Source organism: Anabrus simplex, chromosome 2, assembly GCF_040414725.1.
Source record: "Anabrus simplex isolate iqAnaSimp1 chromosome 2, ASM4041472v1, whole genome shotgun sequence".
NCBI lineage: Eukaryota > Metazoa > Arthropoda > Insecta > Orthoptera > Tettigoniidae > Anabrus > Anabrus simplex.
Genome location: NC_090266.1, coordinates 805,766,838 through 805,789,064, shown reverse-complemented (window position 1 = coordinate 805,789,064; position 22,227 = coordinate 805,766,838). Strand labels below are relative to the sequence as shown.

At 40.3% G+C, this 22,227-nt stretch overlaps 1 protein-coding gene across 1 annotated transcript in view; it reads left to right on the top strand.

Annotated features, from left to right (window-relative positions):
* The window catches only part of CenB1A (Centaurin beta 1A), a 316,525-nt gene that overhangs the window by 146,229 nt on the left and 148,069 nt on the right, over positions 1-22,227 (top strand). The gene's annotated exons all lie outside the window — the stretch shown is intronic.

The window sequence follows — 22,227 nt, the reverse complement described above, 5'->3', positions numbered from 1 at the left end:
TCAAGTGGAATTGAATTGTGGAACTGGAAGGATTACAACTGTATTACCACTTCTGTACGTTTGCGTGGTATAAGATTATGAACTATCTCAAGAAATTCCTGATTGCTATTTATCTTATAGTATGTGTTGATAAGATAGCAGATTTCACTTCTTCATTCATTATTGATTATGTGCCTCCATGATGCCAGACACTGTTCTGCTAACCTACATGCTTGAAGGCCTTGTAGGAAGTATTTTTGTTACCTTAAACTAACAGTATGTGTCCTCTTGGTCTAATTGCTTTTGTGTGTGACAGCATTTGTCTTATCTAAAACCAAGGTCATCAGTAATGGTCAAACATGATATGTTTCCAGTTGTGACTTAAGGAACATTACTGCATGCCTATTTGAAGTTCACAGAATGCATTTCTGCTTTAGAAACAGAATAATAGGGGAACTAGTTGAGATTTTGGTGCATTTGCTAATTTACTGTCTGTTAAATTGAGAAGCGTATAAGAACATTTTAATACTCCCATTTAAGTTAATGAATTAACTTGGATTCTTTTTTCTTATCAGATGATTTTCGGAATATTAAGAGTATGTTATTTACTTGTTTCTGGCAATACTGCAATGAAAGATTGTGTAAGAATTATGACAACAACTTGAATTATACCAGGTAAGCTGTTTAACAGAAGGTGCTTCTGTGAATTGCAAGGAATGTATTTTCTGTCCTATTTCTGGTCATTTGATAAGGAATACTGTAAATTTTCTTTGTGTAGTTTATTTTCGAATGTTGTACAAATGCTATTTCATTTACCCATTTTTGTGGCAGTGAGTTTGTTAGCCTCTTAATTGAGACTCTAATTGAGAATTAGTTCTGTGTGCAACTTACTTCAGGCATTCATTGAATTTTGTTTCTGTTACCTGTTCATGTTTGTGTTGCTGGATGTATTAAAATGTGATGGAAAATTACATTTTTAGTACTCTCCAAGAAAGTAAATTAGAGCTCTTATGGACTAAGACAGATACAGTTTAATTAGTTAACATTTATTATGATGAATTACCATTGGATCCTCTAATGGGAACTCTTATTTCCTTCACTTTCCCCACAGTGTGGTGACAACTGGACTATATTTAAGAGGCTCGTAACACTCGCTTTTAATGCAGAAACATTCTGGGATAACGTTCAGAAATTCATTGTCATTGTTATTATTATTATTATTATTATTATTATTATTATTATTATTATTATTATTATTATTATTATTATTATTATTATTAACATGAATCTGAAGTGGCTGTAGCACCCAAGCAGCATCTGTGGGCTTCTGGACTCTCCAGTGCATTTACATTTTCCTGTTTGACACAGTACTATGGGGTAAAACTTATTTTTTAAATGATTTATTCTTCATCAAATGATTGAAGTTGCCAAACTGACAAAGAATATCACGCAATATAAATTTAGTAGTCTAGTTACAATACAGAATAAAAGATAACAGTAATCCTAATGATAATGTATTAAAAAAACAATCCTTAGTGACAATGAGTAAGTAAATAAAATACGTTAAATGATTTAACTAAGTAGATGGATCGTAGAGGCTTTCAACATGTGTATGCCCCAGCTCACGATGGTCTCATTCAGTATACCAAAGCATCGTGACTGGGTGACCAGTAGTTTAGGAATAGTGCCCCTTGCATGTAGCATGAGCCCTGTAACCTTGATGTCCTCAAGGTTGTACTTATTGAGGTAATAAGGAATGGTTGCTGGATATATCCTTTTTTTTTTCTTCGTAGGCTTTAGCGGGCTGATGTGCATGTGATTCAAATCTGGTTGTCGGAACAAGAATGAAACCTTTTTTGTTCCCAGGTTTGAAGGCGATCATGTCGATTTGTCTTGTACCACCATCAACTATGAGGCCATGAACCTCTTTGTGTACTAGATATCCTTTTCCATGTAGCGTATCGGCCAAGAAAGACTGGATATGATGATGTCTGGTGTTTTGTAGGCATTTGCCGAATGGGCAAGATCCTAAGATGTGCGCCAAAGTTTGTCTCACCACATCGTCTGCAGTGGTTACAGTCTTGGGATCTGCTTGGTACGGCGTGGACAGGGGCTACATTCACCATCATTTTGAGAGCATCTTTCCACTCAGTGCTTGTGAGTTGGTCCTGATTTCTTTTCCACCAGTTGGCTGGAATAAACTGTTGATGTAGGCACACTCCTTTGACTTGCTGGTTTAATAGACACCATTTTTTATATTTCTGGTCTCTGAGAGATCTCCCGAGTTTCATGGTGTCCGACAGGCCGTCATGATTTTGAAATTTAACAGCAGTTTCGGTGAAATACTTGATGTTAAGGGTGGAAACACAATGTGCAGTTTCGAGTTTGAGGTTTCTTGCTGTTTGTGTTCTTATCGCCAGCTTTGCGGAGGATGTCGCAGGTATTGATCTGTTGTTGAGCTCCCTCCCAATTAGTGCAAAAAAGACCCAGACCTTTAACTTCTTTTGTAGAATAGATCATTGGCTCTGATTTGTCAGCTGGAAGTGATAGAATCTCCTTGAGAATACTCTTAGTCATTTTGTCAGCATCATCTAAAAATCGTTAGAGAATTATTTTCATTGTTGTGGAAAGGAACTGATATATCAATATGGGACACAGGGATGAATTTATGATTTTAAACTTTTGATCAGTATGTAGCCAAGGAGAATTTGCCAGGGCATTTAGTTTCTCTTGCAGTAATGTGATAGATTGCTTAGGATCAAATACAATAGCATCAGCGAAGTCAATTCCCAGGTATTTAATGCATTTAGATCTGGAAATCCACTGTATAGTGGTTCCATTTGAAATGCATAAGTTTCCACTGCTGATTTTTCCTTTGTTAATGTTGATAGCTATTAATTTGTTTGCATAATTCCTGAAATCTCTGAATTGCTAAATAACTGATTGGGTGCCAGCATGTTTGATAATACACAACCTAAATGTAGCACGAGACTAATATACACAGTTAAAAAAAAAATTAGGGGAACATGTTTTGTAACGTCTGGCATGTGAACGTTAATTTGGTAGATGGGGTTCCAATGGTCATACAGCATACTTTGAGACCTTAGCTACTCAGGGTATGTCAAATCGAAGTTATACTCCATCTGTAGGCATAGCCATGGATTAAACTGTCGGATGACCCCACAAAACAAAGTGAATAGCGGTGCGTCCGTGTGTCGTTGTGAGGTACACAGACTATTGCGGCCATTTGAGCATGTTGTATGTAAACCAGCACATCTCATGAGACATCTTAACGAGGTTCAAATCACAAGGGCCGTCACTTTGATCCAGGAAGGATGGACTTTTCGTCATGTTGCTGTGGATCCCAGTATCTCTCCGTCAGTTATTTAGTGCTTGTGGAATCACTGCAGTGAGACAGGCCAGTTCACAAGGAGGGTTGGACAAAGGACAACCCCACAGGATGACCAATATCTGACCATCTGTGCATTGCGGCGTCGTTCAGTAACTGCCAGAGAACTGCAACAAGACCTCAGGAGGGTCACTGGAGTCACAGTGTCTGACCAGACAGTAAGGAACAGGTTAAGAGAAGTGTCATTACGACCCAGACTCCTATTTGAGTGCCCTGTTTAATGCAGCAACATCGTGCAGCTCGCCTTCTGTTTGCCCATACCCACGTCAACTGGCAACTTCGCCAATGGAGACCTGTGTTGTTCACAGATGAGTCCAGATTTCCTCTGACACAGCGTGATGGACGTCAACATGTATGGAGATGCCGTGGTTTGCAGTACATACCAAATGTTGTCCAGGAAGGCGTCCAAGGCCATCAGATGATGTAGATATTGACATTTGTCCTAGCAGGCATCAGTTTTTGTAAATTAGACCAAGTCTCTGATAGTACATTGGCCCTGCCTGTGGCTCTAAGTAGCCTCCACTATATGCACTAGCTGTGCATCCTGGTAGGTGTGCTAGTTACCAACTGATGAGCCCAAATTGGCCCACTGGGGTGAAATGCTGGCTACCAAGAATGATTTAACTGGAAAATTTATAATGTCCAATAACGGACCATTTATATTGGAATTCTGACGTGTCTTATCGGACGTAGATGATTGTCTTGTGTAATCTATATATATATAAAATAAGAGTTTTGTCTGTACATTGCTCAGAATTTGAAATGAACGGTATTTCTGTATCTGTCATGCCCACAGTAACAAGGAAATGCATTTTTTTACTTTTCCGTAATTTCTGTCTGTCTGTCTGTCTGTCTGTCTGTCTGTCTGTCTGTCTGTATGTATGTATGTATGTATGCATGTATGTACACGCATCACGATAAAACGGCTGAAGAGAATTTAATGAAAATCTGTATGTAATGTCGGGTGATGAACCACTGCAATCTAGGCTACAAATTATTTTATTCACGCTGAGTGAAATGGTAGTTTAGGGGAAGGCCTGAAATGTAATTCCCAAATAAGTTATTTATGTTATTAGTGGTCGTATCGATAAATACTACATAACTAACATAACTTTAGTTATGTCGTTAGTAGTATTTATGTAAGAAGTTATTAAATTTCGGATCACTTATGTCTTATACATTGCTACCGTACCGCATGTAATCGGAGATGTTCATGAGTTTGGATTTTTGTTACTAAGTCCATATCAGCACCGAGTCATGAGAAAATGGGTAAACAGAATTTAGTGAAAATCTATATATATATATATATATATATATATATGAGTTTTGTCTGTACATTGCTGAGAATTTGAAAAGAATGGTATTTCTGTATCGGTCATGTCCACAGTAACAAGAAAATGCATTTTTTACTTTTCCGTAATTTCTGTCTGTCTGTCTGTCTGTCTGTACACGCATCACGAGAAAACGGCTGAAGAGAATTTTATGAAAATCGGAATGTAAAGTCGGGTGATGAACCGCTACAATCTAGGCTATAAATTATTTTAATCACGCTGAGTGAAATGGTAGTTTAGGGGAAGGCCTGAAATTTAATTCTCAAATATTTATGTTATTAATGGTCGTGTCTTAACGACAATCGCTAGACAAAGATGGAAAATAAGTCGCTACTATATAGGCTATACACGCTGAGAAAAATGGTAGTTTAGGGGAAGGACTAAAATTTAATTGTGAAATATTCATTTTATTAGTGGTTGTATCTTCACGAAAATTGGTATGCAAAGTCGGGGAATAGGTCGCTATAATCTAGGCTATCAATAATGTTATTCGCACTGACTGAAGTTGTAGTTTAGGGGAAGGCCTGAAATGTAATCTATATATAAAACAAGTGTTTTGTCTGTACATTGCTCAGAATTTGAAATGAATGGTATTTCTGTATCTGTCATGTCCACAGTAACAAAGAAATGCATTTTTTACTTTTCCGTAATTTCTCCGTCTGTCTGTCTGTCTGTCTGTCTGTCTGTCTGTCTGTCTGTCTGTCTGTCTGTCTGTCTCTCTTTATGATTGTACACGCATCAATAGAAAAAGGCTGAAGAGAATTTAATGAAAATCGGTATGTAATGTCGGGTGATAAACCACTAAAAGCTCGGCTATAAATTATTTTATTCACGCTGAGTGAAATGGTAGTTTAGAGGAAGGCCTGAAATGTAATTCTCAAATAAGTTATTTATGTTATTAGTGGTCGTATCGATAAATCTATATATATAACATAAGAGTATGTATGTATGTATGTATGTATGTACACGTATCACTATAAAACGGCTGAAGAGAATTTAATGAAAATCGGTATGTAATGATGGGTGATGAACCACTGCAATCTAGGCTACAAATTATTTTATTCACGCTGAGTGAAATGGTAGTTTAGGGGAAGGTCTGAAATGTAATTCTCAAATAAGTTATTTATGTTATTAGTGGTCGTATCCATAAATACTACATAACTAGCCTAACTTTAGTTATGTCGTAAGTTAGTAGTAGTTTTGTAAGAAGTTATTAAATTTCCGATCACTTATGTCTTATACATTGTTACCGTACCGCATATAATCGGAGATATTCATGAATTTGGATTTTTGTTACTAGGTCCATATCAGCGCAGAGTCACGAGAAAATGGGTAAACAGAATTTACTGAAAATCGGTATGTAAAGTCTGAGAATAAGGAACTACAGTCTACGATATAAATAATTTTGTAAGACACCCTAATATCACAGAGTCGAAAGAAAATTAATGTGAAGGCTTGCATTATAGAAAGCTCATAAACTTTATCAACAATAACACTACATTGACCATTGTTTGTTGTGATGTGCTTTTTGTCTTCTCTTTCCTCTCATCCCCGATAGATAGGATAACTGCAGCGTACCGAGATTTTTTAAAATTTGCTTGACGTCGCACCGACACAGGTAGGTCTTATGGCGTCTAGGGGATAGGAAATGAATAGTGGTGTGAAGGAAGCGGCCTTGGCTTTAAGGTACACCCTGGTGTGACTGGTGTGAAAATGGGAAACCACGGAATACCATTTTTTTTGCTTAACGTCGCACCGACACAGATATGTCTTATGCGACGATGAGATAGGAAAGGTCTAGGAAGTGGAACCAAGCGGCCGTGGCTTTAATTAAGGTACAGTCCCGGCATTTGCCTGGTGTGAAAATGGGAAACCATGGAGAACCATCGTCAGGGCTGCCGACAGTGGGGCTCGAACCCACCATCTCCCGAATAACCATCTTCAGGGTTGCCGGCAGTGGGGTTCGAATCCACTATCTCCCGGATGCAATCTCACAGCTGCGCGCCCCTAACCACATGGCCAACTCGCTTGGTCGTACCGACTGTAACAGCCTGCGTGTATATTGGCGGGAAGTAGCTGGGGTGTAAGATAACTTTCTTCTTTAGCATGCCATTCCTCTGGTTCATACATTTTCTGATATATCTGGTACGTAACACACTGGTTCATCATAGTATTCGAGCTATACAATCCCTACTCTGAGCCACTCAATGGATTGAGTAGTGTGCATATTTAACGGAATGATGACAGAGGAGTGTTCGCGGCAGTCTGCGACCTGGTTATTCCAGCTTTGGAACTTTGGACTGTTAGATCGAGTATTTTATATCATAACATTGCTTTCAAGCGCTACATTCCTACTGACGGTTTTGTAATGACCTATGTTGAATTAAGTTAGGAAAACCACCAAGTCAGTCTTTCTGAGAATCCCGTAGCGAAGCATGGGTACATCAGCTAGTAAATATTAAATAAGTATATAGTTTAGATTTGGTGTAGTCCATGTGTAATATTGCACTTTGAGTATTAAACAAGAAGAGGAACAATTGGTGGCCCTGACATGATACCTCAAAGTGAATGGAAAAATAAAATTCCATATTTGTTGGAAGGATTTGGACTGGCTTGATGCAAGTGGAACCATAAAATCAGCACAAACGGAAAATGTAACTGGAACGAATATGAATGAAACCAACAAAGCTGGTGCAAAGAGTGTAAAATACCTCCTTTTTGGATTGAATGACCTGGCATGTGGTTTAAATAAGTAGAGGTGTAATTTAAATTAAAATGCCATATAAAGGGATTGCACAAAAAATTAAACAAAATCTGTTGCTGATATTTTGGATCTTTTATACTCTGATGAACCTGATAAATATGCTATGACTAGAAAGGTTTTCTTATTGTCTATTACCAAATTGACGATAATCAAATTAAATGGTTACATGCTGGACTTAAGTTTGGTGATCATCACCCAAGTCAGTTACATAGAGACCGAGTGAGTGGCTATGTGGTTTGTGTCACGTAGCTGTCAGCTTGCATTTGGGAGAGAGCAGGTTCATACCCCACTGTCGGCAGCCCTGAGAATGGTCTTCCATGGTTTTTTGTGGTTTCCTATTTTCATGCCAGGCAAATGCTGGAGCTGTACCTTATTTAAGGCCATGGTAGCTTCCTTCCAGCTCTTAGCCTTTTCCTATCCCATAATCACCATAAGACTTATCTGTGTCAGTGCAACTAAAACAAATTGTAAATAAGGTATTTAGAAAAATGCAATCTCTTGCCTCTGCTGAAATATCTGCCAAAGTTCTTCATACATTTGGTTTGCAAAACTCCCTGAAACAATGAAAAATGTCTTGCTAGTTTCAAACAAAGATTTTAGTAAACCAGCTGAGATGGCTGACAAAATAAGTGACATTTTGCCTTCTTATGATGTGTATAATTTTTAATGTTTGGCAGCCAAATAGAAGTAGTGATATTGCTCAAGAAAAAGTAAGCGCTTACAAGACCTCATACATGGGCTGACATTGAAGATCCAGTTGTTAGAGGTTAAAACAGAATCTGTTAACTACAGATCACAGAGTCACGGTCTTAGTCATAACCAAAGCCTTGGCTATTCATCCAGTCACGGTCGTAGGAGGTTTAATCCAGATGACAAATTCTGCTACTTTCATTATCATTTTGGAAAGAGGTGTCGTCCGGAAAAATGTGAACAGCCTTGCGCCTGGGAGGATTAGGAAAGTTGCAGATCGCATCGCAACAAAATTGGTGACACATTCTACTGCAAAAACCCCCTGCGAGTGGGGGATGCACAGGTAGAATACACCCGCGGTATCCCCTGCCTGTCGTAAGAGGCAACTGAAAGGAGCGACCTAGGTGCGGACATGGATTGCGGTTTGGTACAATGTGTTGGATCTCCTGTTTATGGGAGGGGCTGAACACATTCACAGGTAATCCCTGCCTGTCTTAGAAGGTGACTAAAAGGGTCATGTGGCCGTGGTCCCTTCTTTTTTAAAAATTGTTTTCTTCTTGAGGGTTAGTTGTAGACCAATTCAAAATTTTTGATGTGCGTGCTGCTCGGAGATGGGCCTCTTACGTTTGCTTTTACGCCCAAAAGCCCACATTTGTGCCCACCCAGGGATCTTGCGGATGGGAGCGCCATGTACCCTTGCAGTAGTATCCACTGCCGAAGGCCAGAAGGACATATTATTATTAATTATTTATTATTTTTTCCCTGTATGTAGTGCTCTGTACACACTATGGGGTACATGCTATTGCGGGTGACTGGACGAAGGGAGTCCTAGTGCTCATTGCCTCAGTCGTCCCGTATTAGACATCATCCAACATCGGACCCCGGGCAGTACCGGCTATGACCAGGTGGGTATTGCCTTGGCTGCTTGGTTCGGCTACAGAGACCCCTGATCGGAGTGGGTGGCATTCAGGGAGGACGATTTCGGGTATGGCTTGGAAACGGAAGTCGCCCATCCCAAGGTTGTCCCCCACTGAAGTCTTTAACTTTAGCTTCCCTGAGAGGTTCAACTCCCTGGGAACTTGCGCAGCGTGAAGGAATGGGATCCAGCTTCCCTAGGTTTCTGGTTGGTAGCAGAACTGATGGGCACGATTTTAAGCTGGTAAAGTCTATCCTTTTTAGTAGACACATTGAAGGCATCTACAGCAAACTTGACGACCTCAAGAAAATGCGCAACGGTAGTTTACTTTTGAAGACTCGTACAGCACTGCAAGCCGATCAGTTGCTTATGTGTGACCACTTTGGCGAAATCTTTGTCAAAGTGTAGGAACACAAATCCTTGAATCTGGTTCGTGAAGTCATCTTTCACCGCGACCTTATTTTGAACACTGACGAAGAGTTGATGGAAGACATGAAGAACCTTTGCGTGAGACACGTCCGGCACGTTACGCGCAAGGTCAGCGGTGAAGGCGTTGCCACTGGTGCCTTCATTCTCTCTTTCAAGTTGTCATTGTTACCAAAGAAGTCAAGGAAACAACTTATCGTTGCGATGTGAGGCCGTACATCCCGCCGCCTATGCAATGCTATCAATGCCAGAGATTCGGACATATGATATCTCGTTGTTTGAATCAGTCTGTGTGTGGTACATGTGGAAGAGGAGCTCACGGCGCGGACGAGTGCATAACTTCGTACAAGTGCACTAACTGCTCTGGTCTACATTCTCCTCGGGATCGGAACTCTCCGACATACCTAAGTGAGAAGAAGATCCAGGAGATCAAGGCCTTGTATGGCCTTTCCTACCGGGAAGTGCACCATAAGTTTAATTCCACGAATACACCTGCCCATACACTCAACTACAGCATGATAGCCAAGAGTCTCCCAGGATTGTCTTTCACGACGTCGTTACCCGTGATGATCGCTGCGCCCAAGGCGGCTGTTGCTCCTGAGTGCAAAGTCGCAAGGGGGGGATCACCCTTCCTTTGACCACCAAGAAGTCTCCCAGCCCGTCTAAACTTGAAAAGAAGGTGGAGAAGAGGAGCACCCTTACCGGACGCTCCCACACTTCTCCTACAAAGGGGAAATCATGCTCTCCATACGGAGGGTATGAGTTTGCGCCAGCAGGTACGCCTGCTCTGAAACCTGCACGCTCCCCTCGTAGGGGGGCTTCCCGCCCCCTGGAAAGCGTCAAAGTTCTGGGTGTCAGTCCCGCCGTTTGTCAATATCGGGATGGACATCGAACTGTCATCTACAGCATCTTGCTGAGCTGTGTCAGCTCATTAGTGAGTATGCGGCAAGTATAGTCTGAATTCAGGAGACAAACTTCAGACCAGGTCATCATATGGTCTTGAGAAATTTCAGACTAAACTCGACAGAACGATATTATGCTCACCGGGCATCTGGTGGCGTGCATATTTTTGTTCGTTCTGATACCTTTAGCGAAGAGGTTCCTCTAAGAACCCCACTGGAAGCAGTTGCGGTACGGGTACTGCTGCCTGTCATAGCAACAGTGTGTAATGTTTATTTTCCACCAGGCCAGCTTCTTAACATAAATGATGTCACTGATCTTATAGATCAGCTTCCACCTCCCTTCCTCTTATTGGGAGATTTTAATGCCCATCACCCCATATGGGGCTCTGAGATGCATTGCCCCAGGGGAAGAGAGCTGGAAACATTAGTAACAGAGCTGGATTTATGCATTTTGAACACAGGTGAACCAACTCGTTTCAGAGTGCGCTACAGCACATACTCTCGCATAGACTTAAGTCTATGCAGCCGAGCGTTGGTTCTGCTATTTCGGTGGAATACACATGATGATCTCTGTGACAGTGACCATTTTCCCATTATTCTATGCAGCCGAGCGTTGGTTCTGCTGTTTCGGTGGAATACACATGATGATCTCTGTGACAGTGACCCTTTTCCCATTATTCTTATTTTGTTGAAACAGAAATCCATCGAGGCTCCTCCTCCGTGGATTCTTAAACACGCTGATTGGCCAAAGTACAGATCACTCACTATCCTTAACGACGAGACCAGGCGGACTGTAGACAGCGATATAACTTACATAACACAAGTTATCCTTGCTGCTGCTGAGGTGTCCATTCCCTCCTTCTCAGGGCCTCCTCACCGAAAACTCGTTCCTTGGAACGAAGAAATCGCAGCAGCTATCAAAGAACGCCGTCGCGCTCATAAACAATATCGTAGGCAGCCTACTGTGGCCAACTTGGTAACATTTAAAAATCTCCGCGCTAAGGTGCGAATTCTTATTTGCCAAATTAAGAAAGCTTCGTGGGAGAGATATGTGTCATCTATGACGTCACATACTCCATCATCTCGAGTGTGGACTAAACTTAGATGTATTTCAGGTATCCAAGGTTCGTCTTTTGTACCGGGAATTTCCATTGCAGGCAGTATCGTCACTGAACCACTCTCGATTGCTAACCGTCTAGCTAGCCATTTCACAGATGTGTCTGGCTCTGGGAATTACCATCGTCATTTCCTCGCTCTGAAGTGGGAGGCAGAACGTCATCACCTTAGTTTTGCCACTTAAGCTTCAGAGGACTATAACGTGCCCTTTACGGAGTGGGAACTCCGCAGCGCCTTAGTGCTTTGCAAGGACACTTCTCCTGGACCAGACAATATCCATAACCAGATGTTGAAACACCTTAGTGAGGATAGTCTGTTATATCTCCTTCGAGTGTTCAACCGGATCTGGATAGTGGGTAAGTTTCCATCTCAGTGGTGAGAGGGCATAGTCATTCCTGTCCTCAAGCCCGACAAAAATCCTGAGTATGCAGGAAGCTATAGAACTATTTGTCTCACAAACTGCTTGTGTAAGCTATTTGAGAGGATGGTAAATCACAGACTTGTTTCTGGAGAAACGCGGACTTTTGTCCGAATACCAATGTGGTTGATACAGATGTTGAATCCCATAGGGAGTTTGAAATATTTGTTCCAAATGAGTAAATTTATAATACCAATATAAATGGTCCATTATTGGACATTATAAATTTTCCAGCTAACTCATTCCCGGTTGCCAGCGTTTCGCCCCCGTGTGCTATATGCCATATGCCAAGCAGGCATCAATTTTTTATAATGAGACAGTCTCTCGTAGTGCATTGGCACTGCCGGTGGCTACAATTAGCCTACGCAGTGGCCTCCATGGTGTGCACTAGCCAGTGTCTTGGTAGGTGTGCTAGGTACCAACTGAAGAGCCCAGCCTAGCACACGGGGGCGAAACGCTGGCAACCGGGAATGAGTTAGCTGGAAAATTTATAATGTCTAATAACGGACCATTTATATTGGTATTACCAATGTGGTTTTCGAGCCGCTCGCTCGACCAATAACCACCTGGTATGCCTGGAGAGTTCTATCCGGGATGCATTTCTTCACAAACAGCATTTGGTGGCTGTTTTCTTTGACTTAGGAAAGGCCTATGACGCCACATGGCGATGTGGTATCCTTTCAGTCCTGCATCAATGGTGATTCCAAATGAACTTGCCGGTATTTATTGCAAATTTTATGTCCCTCCGTCTATTCCGTGTCCGAGTTGGGAGGGCATATTCGCAATATCACATTCAAGAAAATGGAGAACCACGGGGATCGGTACTTAGTGTCACTCTGTTCGCACTTGCCATAAATGGTATTGTCGCTGCTGCTGGTTCAGCAGTAATACAGTCGCTATATGTGGATGATTTTGCGCTCCATTATAGCTCGCGTAATATGGCAATTGCAGAGCGCAAGCTATTAGGAGAGTGGAACAGTGGACCTTAGAACATGGCTTTCGGTTTTCCACTGCAAAGTCCTCTGTTGTCCACTTTTGTCGGCAACATACTCTTCACCCACAACTTGAGCTTTATTTAGGAAATATCGTTCTTCCCGTTGTTGACACTTACCGATTTCCTAGGCTCCTTTTCGATAGCAAATTATCATGGGAGCCACACATGCGGCAGTTAAAAGTAGAATGCACCAAGAAGCTGAATATCTTGAAGTTTCTTAGCAGCACTAATTGGGGTGCTGACCGCACGGTGCTCTTACGATTCTATAGGGCACATATTTTATCCCGGCTAGACTACGGCAGTGCAGCATATGGTTCAACAAGACCAAGCGTCCTTGCAGAACTGAACAGCATCCACCACAACGGGTTAGGTTGGCGACAGGACCTTTTCGTACAAGCCCCATTGCTAGCCTGCTCGCTGAGTCTGGTATGCCGCCTTTACACCTGAGGTGCCAGCAGCTCCTCCTGTCGTATGCTGCAAATTTGCGACAGATGCCACTTCACCCAAGTTATTCTCACATATTCAACAATGGAAACTGTTGGCTGTATGCTGCTTGTCCTCAAGCAACGCACCCGGTTGGAATACGCTTGGAAAGCAGTCACAGATTGTTTGATGTATGACGACCTGAAATAATCCTCGATCTGCACACTGGCCTGAAGGAAAGCACGGACCCTTCGATTTATCGGAGGCTTTTCCTGCTTGTTGTTGGCTGGTATTCAGGTTCAGTCGTCGTTCACATGGATGGCTTGAGAACAGACATGAAATTGTGCTGTGCTGTGCTGTGCGTTCAGCAATTCCCCTCTTAATTATTACAGGGTCAGATAAAGCTTCGCCTACTCTAATTCCCTGAGATCTATTTTCTAAAAATATAGCAACCCATTCAGTCACTCTTTTGTCTAGTCCATTAGCACTAATTTTTGCCAGTAGTCTCCCATGATGTTGCTGGAATTGCCTTCTATCGAACCAGTTATTAATTTTGCAAACATGTCTAATGTAATCAGAAAGAATGCCTTTCCAAAGCTTACATGCAATGCATGTCAAACTTACTGGCCTGTAATTTTCAGCTTTATGTCTATCACCCTTTCCTTTATATACCGGGGCTACTATAGCAACTCTCCATTCATTTGGTATAGCTCTTTCAACCAAACAATAATCAAATAAGTACTTCAGATATGGTGCTATATCCCAACCCATTGTCTTTAGTATATTCCCAGAAATCTTATCAGTTCCAGCCGCTTTTTTAGTTTTCAAATTTTGTATCTTATTGTAAATATCCTGCCTTTGCTGGCAGGACCTAGTGTTTACAGTGCACTAAGTCTTCTGGTATAGGCTAGAGCAATTTTGTTACTTCCATTGATCTGTCCCTGTCTTACCCTTGGCTTTGACAATATGAAAGTGACTGAGGTATGAGCAATGCTAGTAATGCCATTCCTTATGCAGCCAGTCCCTGCTATGAATGGTGTGAAAATGTTGCTCATAGGGTCGGTTGGTGCAGGCATTTCAGTGAGCTTGGCAGACTGATATGTAATAGCAACTTCCGGCTTGGTGAGGAAAGCAACGGGAAACTACATTGCTCCTCATTTCCCTAGTACGCCTCTTCAGAGATACCTAGCCCATCTGTGATAGCCGATGGCGGAGCTGTTGAGGATCCAACCAGCCTTAGGGCTGATGACTGATACATACATACATACATACATACATACATACATACATACATTGTAAATATCATTGTTATCATATGTAAATTTTAATACTTCTTTAGCATTAGTCACTGAATACTTCTGCCTTTTGAAGATCCCCAGATACACACTCTCCTTGTTCATTAATTATTCCTGGAATGTCATTCTTGGAACCAGTTTCTGCCTTAAAATACGTATACATACCCTTCCATTTTTCACTAAAATTTGTATGACTGCCAATTATGCTTACCATCAAGTTATCCTGCCTTCTTTGCTAGATTCAATTTCCTAGTAAGTTCCTTCAATTTCTCCTTACTTCCACAGCTATTTCTAACTCTATTTCTTTCCAATCTGCATGTCCTTCTTTGTCTCTTTATTTCTCTATTATAATAAGGTGGGTACAAGGTACAAACCTGTTTTCACATTCCTCAAAAATTGCCTTAACCCATCCCAGAATCTGTTTACATTCTTATTTACCATTTTCCAAACTGCTTCATGCCTGCTTTATCAGCCATATGGTACTGCCTAATAGTCCTACTTTTAAAACCTTCCTTTCTATCACATTTATTTTTAACTACGACAAAAACAGCTTCGTGATCACTAATACCGTCTATTACTTCGGTTTCTCTATAGACAGACCATTCTAGACAATGAATTCAACACACTCATGCGCAGTAAGAATTCTGGTAAAAATTCGCCTTCAGGTAATAGGCATACTAATGGATCCATCTCGGAAAATTTGGAATTTCACGACCCTGTTACAAATCTGACACCCAACTCAGCACCTCATATACAATATCTTGGAAAAATGCCCTAAATTTAATTGGCCTACTATCTTCAAATTAGAAGATGCTATTTCCATTACAGCTGAAGCTGAGAGTGCTATGCAGAAATTGCCAGTTGATAAACATAAATTAGGTTCAATGTTCGTAAAAAAACCTCTCCATCCTAATTGAAATCAATAAATTGACAGCTCCTCTTCCCCAAAAAGGCCATTAATTCTTTGAAACAAAAAATAAAAGAGAATGATTTGATAGTTACGAAAGTGAACAAGGGCAATGCTACAGTAATTATGAACAAGGAGACCTATGTTAAAAAACCAAAACTTTTTTTTTGAAAATTTGTTTAAATCGATTAATAAAGATCCAACTAATAATATTCACAAGAAATTAAAACAAATATTGAAACAAACATCCGTCATTCTCAGCGACTACAATTCTCAGAAATTAATGAAAATGAACCCAAGTATTCCTACAACAAAAGCTTTGCCCAAGGTCCATAGAACAGACATTCTCGTAAGACCCATAGTTAACTATAGGCTCAACACCATGACTTGGAATATGTCAGAGATGCCCACTTCCATTCCATAGCAATAGGTATCCTGAGTCAGTACCATTTACTAGGCTACTCAGCCTTTCCCCATAGTTCACAGACTAGGACATGACTACAGTAACCCACTCCAAGAAAAACTTTCTTCCTTGACATAATACACTCATGTTCATAAAAACCAGAACACCTTGAAATACTAGAGATAGGAAGTTCATATTCACAGGACATGTGCATTGGTATGTTCTGAAGAAATGATTTGTATTTGAACAATATCGGCCCTCAGGTTCAAGGTCTACATCGATATCTCGTTCCACCACCACCGCCTGGAAAATGTGCCTGCGATCTCTATAAACCAAATATAATGGATCATTGTGACTTGAGCAGATATGCAGGATGCCTGGCAGATGTATGCGAGAACCGTACCGTCAAATGAGTGAGTTTGAAAGAGGGTGCATTATTGGCATGATAGAATGTGATGCATCCATCCGGTAGATTGCTGCTCGTGTAGGACAAAGTGTGTTGGCAGTGCAATGGGTGTGCACAGAATGGTTCACAGAAGGCCGTAGAACACGAGATGGGTCTGGTCACACCACCCAGACCCCCCCTTCCCCGAGAAGATTGACACCTCATCCGAATGGTATTGAAGGACAGATCTGTGTCCTCCTGGGCTCTGGCACAAGAGTGGAACAGTGTAATACATCATACACTATCAGGAGTGACAGTCTGTCACCGTTTATTTTGGTCTGAGTTACCGGCGTGTCGTCCACTTCTCCGGCTACCTTTGATTAATGTGCATAAACATGCTAGACTGCAGTGGTGTATGGAATGATGTCACTGGTGACAGTAATGGCAGCAGATAGTGTTTTTGAACGAATCCAGATTCTGTTTGTTTGAAATTGGTGGCTCCATTTTGGTTCGCTGCAGACAGGGAGAGAGGCATCACATTGACTGTATTCGCACAAGACATACAGTGCCAACTCAAGGCCTTATGATGTGGGGTGCTATTGGGTACAACTACAAATCACAGTTGGTCCGTGTCCAGGGCACTGTGACCAGTTTGACCTACGTGAATAACATCCTACGACCCTTAGCCATACCCTTTCTGCATGACACCCCAGACACCATATTTCAGCAGGACAATGCGCAACCAAATGTTGCTGCATGAACAGGTGCCTTCTTGTTGTCTCAGGATGTCAGACTGTTGCCCTAGCCCGATTGCCGATTACTTGTCGCCAATCAAAAATGTGTGGGATATGGTGAAACGATGGTTGCAGTGCTGTGACCCAATGCTAACCACCAAAGATGAACAGTGGAACCAGGTGAATGCAGCATGGATGGCTATACCTCAGGATGCCATTCGCGCCTTATACGGGTTGATACTATCACGCATGGAACAAGTTATCAGTGCCCATGGAGGACCCAGTGCCTACTAGGCAACAGGACACATGCTGAACCTGCTCAAAACTGTAGATGTAATGGTGTCTAGCATGTCCCGCTGGTCGCATGTTAATGAATTGGATCAATATCGTACAGCAGACGTAATAAAGTAATCTGGAGAATATAATTATATTATCCTCAGCTAATTAAATGCCAGTATTGGCCAGCTCATTAGCAGGACCATCATGAGGAGGCAGTTTTAGATTGGTTGCAGACTGAACACGCTTATACTCGTTAGAATGAGAAGATGATTGGAGCTGTGGTCTTCCGCTTGGTGGATAGATCAAGTGATCAAAATTAATGTTGGACTAGGGGTGTACCTTCCATAGGTACTGATTTCTTGGAGTGAGCGATGAATTTTGAAACCTGAATTTGTGTCCGCTGCAGGACAGTGCAGGATACCCACATTTTGTTCATACATTATGTTGGCTTTTGGTCGTCCCTAGAAATCCGAATTTCTTGCTACAACTGTCACTGCACTTCATTAGAAATTTGTGATCATTATTAGTTTTCCTACATTGAAATCACAGTCCTTCTAATATTCTTAACATGGAAGAGGTGGGGCAATTTGTAAGTCACATTAGCCCTCAGAACTATACACAGTTCATGAGCAGTTAGAAATTCTCCCCCTATCATGAAATTGGAGGACAGTCCTATCAACATTGTTATTAAAATCATCTAAATATGTTATTAATTGTGGAAAAGTAATGTTTCTTCGGGGTGTTGGAAGACATTGGAGTATCTGGCAAGTTCAACTTCTTGGTCTTTTGACACATTCATGATTCAAGGTATTTATGAACATCACACACTTCTATTGTGAGAATTCTCCTCACCTGACTTCTCCAAGAATCAGTTTTCATTCTACATTCTACCCTGATACATTCTTCAAGAAAAGATATTCACAAAAAATTTGTTTCGAGAGTGACTACATAACATTACTTTCCCTCTGTAACCCATGTTACCGGTGTTTGTACTTGATTTACTCAGCAGTATTGTAATATATCTAATATAATATATGAATAAAAACACACCTCATGCTTGGGCACCTTTTGTAATATTAGGTATAACCATTAATAACCACTGCCCCCACATTGGGCGCCAATTTGTAATATACTAATAACCATTAATAACTATTTCCTCATGTGGGGCACCATTTGTAATATATCTAATATATGAATAAATAAATGGCATTGACAGAAAAACCAGAGCACTTATACAACAGACACTTACAGACACCACCTCCAAGAAAAAGTTCATGGGAGAAATTTTGGAACCCTTCCAGATACACACAGGTGTCCGACAAGGAGACGGGCTCTCACCAATCTTGTTCAACATGGTGTTGGACAAAATTATCAAGCAGTGGGAGGAACAAGTTAAAGGAATACAGCTGGGAAGAACACGTGAAACAAAAACAATCATAAAATGTCTGGGATTTGCAGATGACATAGCCATACTTAGCAACAATACACAGGAGGCAAAGGAAGCACTGGAATGCTTGCATGAAATAGCTGCCAAAACAGGTCTACAGAAATCTTACGAGAAGACCCAATACATGGAATGACAGACAACAATGTGCACACCATGCATACTGTATATGGATCCGTAAAAAGAGCAGAAAAATTTAAATATTTAGGGGAATACATACAAATAGGATCAAACAAGGCATCTAACATAGAACGAACGGAAAAACTCCAGAAAGCATACACACTCACATGGTCACATTATAATAAGAAAAGCATATCAAGACAGGCCAAACTTAGACACTACAAAACAGTCGTATTACCAGAAGCATTGTATGCATCAGAAACGACCACAATTGAGCATCAGGCATCACAGAGACAGAAAAAAATAGAACCTAAAATTCTCAGAAAAATATTTGGACCAATACACAGAGATGGCATGTGGATGAAACGACCTACTGAAGAGCTGTACCAACACACTGACAGACTCACAGACATGATCAGGAAATGCAGACTAACTTTTTATGGGCACATACAGAGAATGGACAGCAACAGACTTACGAAGAAAATCTTTGATGTAGTAAACAGTTCAAGCAAGAAAAAACAAATTGGTATCATGAAATAGAGGAAGACTTAAGGCAGGTGGAGATCAACAGGCAAATGATAGGAGACAGAAAAGAATTCAGAAACAAAATTAGGAATACAAAATTTATAGTAAATGAGAAGAAGAAGAAGACAGGAACATTGTGGACAGAACAAAGGAAACAGGAGCACAGCCAAAGGATGAAGAGATTTTGGGAAGAGAAGAGGAAGAAGAGAAAGAAGTGAAAATTGTGTCATCATGAGATATTCAAGTTCAAACACTGTCCATAAGGGCAAAAATGATATGAATGAATGAATAAATACATGCTTTATGCTTGGGGACCATTTGTAAAATGAAATAAAATATGCCCCACAGTTGGGTGACATTTGTAATATTATTGAATATAAAATATGCATAAATACACACCTCAAGCTTGGGCATCATTGAATTCTTAATATTATTAAGTCTAATGTGGAATAAAATAAATAATACACTGAAATATCTGGAATTTGGGTGCTGGAGTTCACCTAAACGGATCCCTCGAATTTTGATAGAAAATGATAATTCTCTCTCCAAGGGCTTGTACATAAAGCAGTGTAGTGGTACATCTGCTTTGGGCTTTAACTAACCTTCCAAAAATGATTAAAGAGGTAGGAACTGCACCTAGGTTCTCCAATAATTTCTCTACTAATTTAAAATAACTATATCCTTACCTAACCATAATCTGTACATCAACACACAGTAAGTATAAAATAATGACACTCAATAAGTATTTACAACTGCTGGAAGACTCCCTATGTGCATTCAATTATCCTAGAACAAAAGCAGTGAGAAACGACAGTGAGGACTGCACTACCACTTGTAGTGAGCCCAATGACCAATAGTTATAATGCGTATATGTTATATTACCCTTAATTGTATTTGTGGGTCAACACAAATTGCTGGCTCACACCTTCAACACATGGTATTATTATTATTATTATTATTATTATTATTATTATTATTATTATTATTATTATTATTATTATTATTATTATTGTTATTGTTGTTGTTGATAACTTCCTCCGTGAGGAGGCTGCCACATTGACAAAGTATATCAAGAACAAAATAATTATGTCTTCCAAGCCATTGGTAAATTTGCTAGAATGTGCCAGGTAAAAATAATCACAATCACAAGGCTCAAAAATAAATTTGGAACATAGCATGATGTACAGTTAGTCAGATGTTATATAGATGATTGCAGAGTATGGTTATTGAACTTCGTATAGCATTGCTAGTGATGTCGTGAAGTCATGTCCAGTTGAGACCAAGAGAATCCCACTGCTGTACAAGAAATTCAGGGATTGTGCCTCGAGCACCAATCATGAGTCCATGGACGGGGATGTTGTCTAGGTGATATTTGCTGTTATAATAGTTTACGGTTGGCTGGTAAATAAACTTCTTCTCGGTGTCCATCTCTTCAGGCCAATCTGCGACTCGAAATATACTATTGAATTTAAGATCAGTCCTTGCTTACTAGTTGGTTGAAAGGCTATGGTGTCATTGCACCTGTTACTCCCATCAGTAGCTAGGCCAAAAACCTCTTCGTGCACTGTGAAACCATGATCTCTCAGTGAATATGTGATCATGTGCTGTATCGAATTACTCTAGCACAAGAGTTATATAAGTATTAGCAAGTTAACTACCACACTACTCTGTTCATCAATAATCAATTGTACACTCGACAATATTCACAGTAATAGTCATTGTAGTTAATGTAAAAAACAAAAACAAAAACAGGATGACGTCTTTCTGAAGTGCATATACACCTCCTCATCCCTGCTCTGTCTCGTTATGTCTGAGCTTGTTTAGGCATGTCTGTCCAATCATGAACGAGAGATTCCCCATGCTATAGCAGCATGTGGCTATAAACCGACCATGCCCGAACCTATGACTTCAGGATATTCAGGTCTCATGACTTAGATTTTCCATATGACTCACCAAACGTTCCCTGTGGAAATAGCTGTGTGTGTGCTTCTCAACTGCCTGTACAAAATAAATTAATATCTAACACGGAGACCTTCTGGCTTCAAATATTCTTACATGAATACACCAATATAATAATGATGATAATAATAATAATAATAATAATAATAATAATAATAATAATAATAATAATAATAATAATTGTTTTACAAAATACAGTGCGGGGGGTGTGATATGTGTACCATATTTATGATACACAAACTACTAGAACATCAAAACACACATTCTCAAGAAAATCGTGTTATTCCTGCTAACAGCAGTATTGCCGAGCCTCCTGGCATGGGATTAATGAATAACCATAGTGAGGGACCTGTTACTCTTATACAGTAAATAGATATTTGATAATTACATCAGAAGATGAATGATTTACGATGAGTAACACAATGAGTAACAAGTTAGAATTCAAGAGGACAGATTGGGGCAAATATTCGTTTATAGGAAGGGGAGTTAGGGATTGGAATAACTTACCAAGGGAGATGTTCAATAAATTTCCAATATCTTTGCAATCATTTAAGAAAAGGCTAGGAAAACAACAGATAGGGAATCAGCCACCTGGGCGACTGCCCTAAATGCAGATCAATAGTGATTGATTGATTGATTGATTGATTGATTGATTGATTGATTGATTGATTGATTGATTGGTATTCATGTGCTATTTATTTATAAATTTCATGACACTGACTGTGGAATCATAATATGTGTGTCTAGTAGACATTTAATCTTCATGTCCAATTTTCTCTTAACATTAAACAGGTTGTAAGTCAGAAAC